This window comes from Capsicum annuum, chromosome 6, assembly GCF_002878395.1.
Source record: "Capsicum annuum cultivar UCD-10X-F1 chromosome 6, UCD10Xv1.1, whole genome shotgun sequence".
Taxonomy (NCBI): Eukaryota; Viridiplantae; Streptophyta; class Magnoliopsida; order Solanales; family Solanaceae; genus Capsicum; species Capsicum annuum.
This window is the reverse complement of record NC_061116.1, coordinates 165,422,569-165,432,216: the sequence shown is the minus strand read 5'-3', so window position 1 is coordinate 165,432,216 and position 9,648 is coordinate 165,422,569.

Genomic DNA, 9,648 nt, shown 5'->3' with positions numbered 1-9,648 from the left:
GAAGATCCACTAATGGTGGCACGTCCTGTGGCCTACCCAACTGGCGCATTACCCTAGAAGGATTGTATGGTCTAGTACAATTGAGCCCTAACATAACTCGAATTTTTCCATCTTTCTTTGGTACGGGAACAACATTGGATAACCACATGGGATAACGAGCCACTCAAATTACTTTGGCTTCAAGTTGTTTCATGATTTCCTCTTTGATTTGAATACTTACATCAGTTTTAAAATTTCTCAATTTCTATTTGACAGGAGGGAATACGAGATCAGTTGACAATTTGTGAGCCACTAATTCAGTGCTTAAACCCGGCATATCATTATAAGATCATGCAAAAACATCCTTATAATCAATTAATGCTTGAATCATTTCATCTTTTAGCTGTGGCAAAGCATGTACACTGATTTTAGTTTCCCTAACATCTTCTTGATTCCCTAGATTTATTGGCTCAGTATTATTCAAATTAGGATTCAGTTTGTCTTTAAACTGTTCCAAATCCTTGCTTATTTCTTCTAGTGCTTTTTCTTCATCATATTCCCCATCCTGCTTCATTACATCTTGATTAGTTTGGATTTTAAGATCAGGCTGAAAATTCCGTATGTATGTCATGTCATTAGAATCAGCATAAAGAGAACTGTATAAAAAAAGAAAAACAAAATATATTAGACACGAAACAAAAGGGACATTGCATTTCATTAAATAAAAAGATAGAAGGGTTTAAACATAGATGCCAACATAACATAAACAAACTAAAATCCGAATTACAATCCTGAAATAACTCGAATAAATAGAAATAAAAATAAAATAAACTACCAAAACTCCCTCCTGACGGGGAGAGGAGTGACTTCTCAATTATTGAGCCGGAAAGGTAGACCTATGAATTGCATGTCTGCCATATTGGTACCTTCTCCTTCTTCGACCATATCAACTTCAATAAAAAGGTTCTGGCAGTCATCAACCAATTCAAATTCAAATTCCACATGCTTTGTGACACCGCTCTTAACAAATGATTCACTGAGTAGTGGCATTAGGAAAGAGAGTGACCATGTTTCCTTTTTCCTTTCCTTGACTTTCTTCAGATCTTCAGCCGTGGGCTCAAAACCCAGACCAAACATGTCCGCGTTCTAACTTGAACATATGGGATTAACTATACCGTGCAGAGATGCTCCTAAACCCTTCCTGGATCAAATCCATATTTCTAAAGTGCACTCACCATCATGATAGAAACAGAAGACAATTGCGGTCCCGGTATAACCTGCAATTCAAGGATACAATTCACTGGCACTGTATCAAAAATTTGATAGACGAATGTCTCCTCTACGTTATTTGCTTCAATAAGAGACAAGGGGGAATCTTCGCAGGTGGAAAAATCTCCTTCACCGTGAATAACCACTTCTTGCCTGTCATGCTCAAACTTAATCATTTGGTGCAGTGTAGATGCAACTGCCTTGGCCTTGTAGATCCACGGCCTTCCCAATAACAGATTATAAGAGGAGTCTATATTCAATACTTGAAACTCTATGGCGAACTCAACAGGCCCTATGATCAACATTAGTTCTATTTTGCCAATGGAGTTTGATTTTGCACCATCGAAAGCCCTGACACATACATTGTTGGGCCTGATCCTCTCAGCACCAATATTCAACTTTTGTAAAGTAGAAATAGGGCAGATATTTGCACCTGAACCTCCGTCAATCATAACATGAGTGACGTAGAAATATTCATACGTCACTGTAATGTAAAGGCCCCAGTTATGCCCTGTACCTTCAACAGGAAATTCATCGTCAGAAAAGCTGATTCGAGTGACCTCAAAGATTTTTCCAACCATTTTCTCAAGCTGATTTACTGTAATCTCCCTAGGAACATATGCTTCATTTAATGCCTTCAGTAAAATATCACGATGCTCCTTGGAGTGCAACAACAATGATAAGAGGGAAATTTGAGCAGGGGTTTTCTTCAACTGGTCTATTATTGAATACTCTTGCAGTTTTATGTTTTTCAAAAATTCTTCCACTTCTTATTCGGTGATAGGCTTTTTGATAGATGACGGTCCATTCACAATTGGCTTGGACTTTCTTAAACTTTCAGGCACGAAGCATCTTCCTGACCGAGTCAAAACCTTTACCTCATCTACATCTTCCACTACTTCTTTCCCATGATAGGTCATCATAGTCTGACCATAATTCCAGAGAACCCTTTTCGTATTAACTATCGGAGGTTAGGTCACCGGTTTGAGGACAATAGGCGCTACCAGCGTTTCTTTCACCTTCAAGATGCGCTTACTCAGAGCTCCTACCACTGTCAACTTAGGTTTATCCTGACTTAAATCAACATACCTTCTTGCACCTTGCACGTCATCATGGGATTATTTATGCTTTCTTGGGATTTATCTTCTCTCATTCCTTCCTGGCTCAATGACATTACTTTCAAAGACTCTGCTACATTCACCGATTTCTCCTTAATGGTTTGTATCTTGACGATAGGCTTATAACACCTTGATAAGTATTTTCCGTTATATATCAATTCTAACATATTGGTTTCAGCATGGGTTGGCAGCGGATTCTGGTTAATGTTTGGACCCTCCGGGGCCTAGACCAGTATCTGATTTATGTCAATTAAATCTTGGAAAGGTCTCTTTAAATGCCAGCATTTCTTGATATCATGGCCTGGTATATCAGAACGGTACGCACACCTTAAAAAATAATCGAGATTCCTCGGCAGTGGATTTGAAAGCCTTTCTTAAATTGGGATTAAGACCTTCAACTTTCTCAACCTATCAAACAAGCTAGCATATGACTCCTCAAGAGGTGTGAATTGATTTTTTACCGCCTTCTCTTTCTTATACTCGGGCCTAGGTTAAAAACTGGGTCTAGAGGGGTTTAGGTAATTTGGTGGAGTGGAGGGGCGATTTTGTGGATCTTACGCATGCCATTGCGGGTAAGAAGGGGTTTGGGCATATGGATGCGCGCTATATACTGGGTACGGAGGTGGTGTAGTAAAATATAAAAGGTTTTATGGAGGGTAGTAATGGTGGGGAAAAATATATGGAGCTTGGGCGTAGACTTGGTCTTGGGATTGGGGATAGGGGTGAGGTGGTCTTTTGGGATAAGAATGGGTTCCAGCTACAACAGTCGCCACATCCTCTTTTTTTTTTTACCTCCGAATGCACCAGATCCACCTTGAATCGCTTGTGTGGTGGCTTTTAATGCGGCAAAACTCACTATTCAGCCGGTCTTGATTCTGTCCTCTATCATCTCCCCTATTTTGAGGACTTCAATAAAAGACTTTTCCATTGCCGGAAGTAAATATTGAAAATAGGTCTCATCCTGTGCCTGATTGAAAACCTCTACCAACTTACTTTCTTTCATTGGAGGCTTTACCCTGGCGGCCTGTTCACGCCACCTTATCGCGTATTCCCTAAAACCTTCAGTGATTTTCTTCTTCATATTGACCAAGGATTTTTCGTTCGAAATTAGGTCAATGTTATATTGAAAATGTTGCACAAACTTAGAAGCTAAGTCATCCCAGCTATTCCACTTGTTGATATCTTGATCGATAAACCATTTTGAAGCCAGGTCAGAAAGAATCTCACAAAAGAAAGCCATGAGCAGCTCTTCCCTTCCTCCTGTAGCCCTCAATTGGTTGCAATAACGTCTCAAGTGTGCGACGGGATCACCGTTCCCTACATACTTCTCAAACTTGGGCATTAAATTGAAACTGAAGGGAAGGTTGATGTCTAGGAGCATGCAAAGATCTTTATAGGAAACACTCTTATAACCTCCGATTCCCTGCAAATTCCTCATGGCCTGTTCTAAACTTTTCAACTTCCGTGCTATGACTTCCTGTTCCTCTGTTGCGATAGGTTTATCCTTATCAAATGGAAATGTAGGTGGCTGAGTATACCCATACGGTTCATTCATTCTCAAAGTAGGCTCTGGGGCATAATACTGACTATCTGGAACCTTTAATACTAGTTCACTGGCAGACCGAGGAAGCCCCATTGTCGAACGCACAACATATATGGGAGCTTCAGGTGGTGGCAGAGCCACGAATACCGGTGTGATCGGTGGTGCTGGCTAAGCAGCGGGTCTTGATTGGGGAGCTTCCTAGGGCACACTAGAACTATTAGGATAATAATGTCGCGGAGTGAATCCTAGCGTGTGCTCAGGTGACTCAGTAGGTGCAGAGAATTATGCCTGAAAGAGCGGTGGGCAATTAGAGATATTCCCAAGACCTTTAGGGTGCGGAGGAGGAGGCATTCCGCTGGCCCATGCCCGGTGCAAATCTATCAATTGTTGCTTGAGTCTTACCACCTTATTATTGTGTTCTAAACTTTCTTCCCTGTGATCCTGATCCGGGTCAATGAGCAAATTTTCAATCTCCCTGATTACCATGGCGAGCTTTGTTTTTGATCTAGTGAAGTATGGATGACTAGCCAGGGTGTTTCAAACCTACCATTGTTATCTGAAAGAACATGCTCATCAAAGACGACATATGTTAGGATTAGGGCACACAACAAGCATGGGAATCACATTGGTAAAATTGTCCTAAATTCATGTCCATTTCTACCAGCTTTTGAGGGTAGCGAGGTCATTTTAACATCATCCCAATTTTTATCTACACTTATTTGCTTCTTTACTCTAAACTCACCCTTTTTTTTCTGCCTTTCTTTACCTTTTGTTTTCGTATCAATCTCTGTTCTTTCCCTTTATTGTCTCATCATCCTTTCTTTCTTTTCTTCTCTCGCTATCAACCTTCATTTTATCATTCTTTATGGCTTTTTTTTCTTTAAAAGAGGATAAATAGTGAAAAACAATGAAATAAAATGATTAGATCAAACCCAAAAGTAGGTTGCCTACGTATCATGTTGTACATGAATCAGATCTTGCGTAGTTTGGGCTGCATATGCATAAACATCACACAATTGAAGGTTTTTTTTCATGAAATACAAAAACAAACAAACAAAAGAAAGATGTAACATCATAACATTTTGATGAAAGAAACAAAAAAACATACAAAGAATTTAGGACCACTTTAAAATTAAACAGCAAATACAAAACAACATTCTAGACCCCTAAGACGACATACATGAAATTACTAATAAAGACCTTAATATCAAAAACAACTTGACTTCGACTTAAAGCAGACACCACCCTACAATGACAGAAACATAAAAGACTCAAACTGAATAAAGATAAGAAATGCTCTTTCAGACTGGTGCTCTGCGTGATGACCCTGGCTGAGATGGACATGCCTGTGAAGTTCTCTTTTTTTTTTATTCAAACTTTGTAGCATATCCTGTAAAGACACCCTAATATTAGGGAAGAAGCTTCGGACCCGTATTCCTGCCTCATGAGGAGTGCACTTGGAAAGATTATTTTGACACCTTTCTACCATCTTGAACAAATCTGCTAACTGAACTCTCAGTGTCTCTACTTTGGACCCCGCACTTTCATCCTGATGAACGTCAACTGTGCATTCTTCCCCTAAGTTGCGCTGGTAAGGGTTGGCTGATACCCCGAGGGATAGATTGAAGCTAGTCCCCATATCCCTGAGTGTACCCCGGATTATCCAAACTTTCTTTGAGAGTGTCCACACCTAGCTTTGTTGCATGCTTCCAGAACTGCTCATATTTACTTTCACCTAAGGCTTGATCCTTGAAGTACTCAACATCCTTTAGAAGATCCACTACTGGTGGCACGTCCTGTGGCCTACCCAACTGGTGCATTACCCTAGAAGGACTGTATGGTCTAGTGCAATTGAGCCCTAGCATAACTAAAAGAAGCTGTATTTGACAACCAAACAAGATTATCTTTGGTCGAATCCACAGACAAGTCCACAAAATGTTATCCCCGGTTCTTGACTCAAGAAATTCAATCCAAGCGTCGACTCCCACTGGTAGTGAGGATTTATCCAAACGGAACCTGAGGTCTATGGCTTTTACTCGATTGGGAATACAACGATCAACCACGTCTGGTCTAACTAAAGAAGGTGCATGCAAATGCTCCATCATCCATAACTGCAATATCAGGTTACTGCCCTTAAAAAATCTCATCCACTCCTCCACTTCGGTTAAAGCCTTATATATTTCTATTAAGATCATGGGTATAATAGTGAACCTGCCCTTTTGATTAATGACCTTGCCCTTTTGATTAGTGCCCTTTTTATTTTGATCCTTATGAAATAAAGCCATCACCACAGATTGTAAATGTGTATTAATACATCTTTATTCTAGCAGAAACCCTAAAGTACCTAACAAAGCGAGGGTGAAGACTTCAAGACGCTTTCTCTCCCACTTCTCCTTAGTCATATGAAATTCATCCCAAAAGCAATCAAAACCTTCCGAGGGCCCGAATCTAGCGAACAAACAATCCAAGGAAACCCACGAATCACTTAAACAACCCAAATGCATACCCTCACTTTTTAAACCACAAGACTGCAAAAACCTCACGCTAGTATGATTTCGTGCTCGAATCATATCTTTCTCGATATAGGGCAAATGCAACAAACCGGATATTTTTACTAAAGTAGGAGTCATTTCACATTCCATAAACCTGAACACCAAACTACTTGGATCCCAAAAGGTCAACACAGCCTCTATTAAATCTGGACGAGGGGTAACATACAGAAGTTCCGTAAGATCACCTAATATTTTAATCAGTTTCTGCTGGTCAACATAGTTAAACATTTCCCACCACTTGATTAACTTTTTGGGCACTTTGACAACCATCAGGACTCTCAACTTAGTGGACAAATGCATCCTGTAATAATACATAAGACGTTATCTCAAAAATTCGATAGGAGTAGAAGATTCCCAACCCTTGGGATTTTTGACGCAGACATATGTCGATGGGGCAGAACACTTCATGACTCCAATTTGCCGAACAAAAGTAATGAGCAAAATCAGTCTACTTAGCTAACAACTCTAGATTATGGGGCGAGAGACCTAGGCTAATAATAAGACAAAGGCCAACAAAAAGATTACCGGACCCACCGAGGGTTGCCTACGTATCCCAACCCGAGGGAAGGGAATTAGTTATGCGTAGTTCATCCAGATTGAACAATTAACGATTAACTAATAAATTGACCCTAACTTAAGAGACAACTAAAAACAAACAAAAAAACTTTTTGGATTTTCAACTAGACACTTCAACTAAGACTGACACCACCAATTATGAAGAAAAATCTTTTTGGTATTCTTGATTTTGACAAATAAGTAGAAAAGACAAACAAAACCCTCTTTTTTTGTTTGAACTTACGGTACTTTGAGAAGATAAACGCAAAACGTAAAAAAAATCTTTTTGAGTTTTTGGATCGTGAAGAACAAAAGCTATAAAGAACTCTAAAATAAACTACGACTCCTTTTGATTCATTCTTTTCGACTCACTTTTTCTATTTTTTCCTCTTTTTTTCTTTTTTTTCTTTTTTTTTCTTTTTTGTTTTTTTACCTACGCACCTTACTCCTAACAAATGTTTTTTTTTCCAAATCAGTCCATCAAATGACCACATTACCCTTAAAGATGCAACAGTTAGCACGTAGGGATGCTTTAGAGGTGAGTCTCCCACAAAGGGCCATGTGGGTCCCGCTAGATCTCAGTATGATGCACATAAGCATGACCTAAAGCCTGACCTACGTTGTGGTTCACTAACAAGGTTGTTCAGGGGAGCGTATGATCGATAGTGGCTGCTTTGCTTTCCACCTACTCCATAACACCGACGGCTCCCCCCTAAAATAAGGGTGACTCAACTAGAGGTCGTGTACAACACGTGTACTATGGACTTGTTGCAGAAAGAAGTCCTGGGGGTAGACACATAATGCCAGATATAAAAGCGGTAACATATAGGATAAATACTGTACACAAAGAGCACGAAAATATTCCACAATGATAAAAGAACAACACAAAACAACACAAACAAAATGTTTATACACCTGTAGTGCCAAACAAAGCCGATACAACTCTAAAATAAGCTCGAATTCTGAACAAGTCCCCAGCAGAGTCACCAGAGCTGTCACACCCCTTTTTCAAATCTAAAAGAGATTAATTTTTAAGTTCGAAAGGGTTTTTATTATCAAAGTGACAAAAAATGAAAATTTGTTTCAAAAAAGGATTATTTACATTTTTTATTCAGAGTTGCCACTTGGCATAATCCGGTGTGCCAAGTCACCTTTGAAAAATCCTTTTTAAAATAAATTTGTCTTTTTAAAACTGATCTGCAAATAGAGATTCCGGCTAAGGAATTCTGTTGACCGAGGGGAAGGTGTTAGGCACCCCTCGATCCCGTGGTTCGACCATGACTTCTTGGTAGAGCGTATCGGCTAACTTTGACACTACGAGGGTATAAACCACAAAAAATATGCAAAACAATCAATCAAGCAAACAAGATAAAACAATCTAAAATTTAGTGTCCAGTCCAATTATACAGTCCAAAAATAAAAAATGCGTAAAAATAAATCTTACTTTAAATTAATTCTAGACTAATGCTCTACCCGACGCCTCGAGCCTTCATCACGAACGTCTTCCGCCAACATAGTACGTCGGGGCATTCCCCGGTGAATAAATACAATATGGATCGGGGTATTCTCCGGCTAAGTAAGTACATTTTTTGAATTAAATGCGATAAACTAGAAAGAAACATTCATACGCACATTTCAACATTCCACCATGTTTCAAACATCATTCCTAAATTTGCCTACCTGAACCTAAACATCTTTTGACTATCCAATTCAACCTACCATGATACTATCACCGTTCGACATCAACAACGAATCAAAATTACTATAATATTTACTCTTTCAATTTACGATCCCCACCCCCAAATTCCTTTTCGATACAAATCCAAATTCATATTATCATCACCTTTATACCACTGAGATCAATTACTCAAAAACAAAGAAAAAAAATCAAACATCACCCAAATCAACCAACAAATTGCACAAGACATCTAATCACACCCACAATCATATCAAAATTAAAATAAAGGGAGAGAGAAGAGAATTGGACCTCAATTGAAGCTTTCGAATTCAAATAAGAGAAATAAGAGCCCGTCCAAGAACCTCGAAGAACCCCAATGAGATCTCAATCCTCTGAATTAGCCGGGTAACAGTTCAAGAATGCAATAACTCTAATTCCTACTTTCTGGATCAGTCAAGAAATAGCCAGCAAATCAATGACCAAATTCTGATTTGAACAAAATAGATATAAGAATAGAATCAATGAACGACCAGCCAAATACCGAAGTCTAGCTCGCACAAAATAAAACCCACGTGGACCAACGAGTACCAGGACTAGAATTTTAGAAGAAAGAAAATAATAAAAACCCACGATATCGGAGCTCCGATGAGCTTGGCGGCAAGATAATGGAACAGGGATTGGATTCCAAGAAACCCAATACTTTTTGGCTATATTTCTCCCCAAAATCGAGGAAGAACAAGTCCCGCACCCCCAATTCTGGCTGGATTCAGCCTGAACTTTGTCAGAATCGATCCAAATAAGCTGGAATCAACCCGAACAGGCTTGTTTTGGGATGATTCGATCAACAAGTTCTTGTTCTTGGTGACAAGTGACCGAAAAACTTAATTTTCGGTCAAAATCTTCTCTTTTGAACTCCCGATCTCTATCTCTCTCTTCGTGACTCTCTCTCAACTT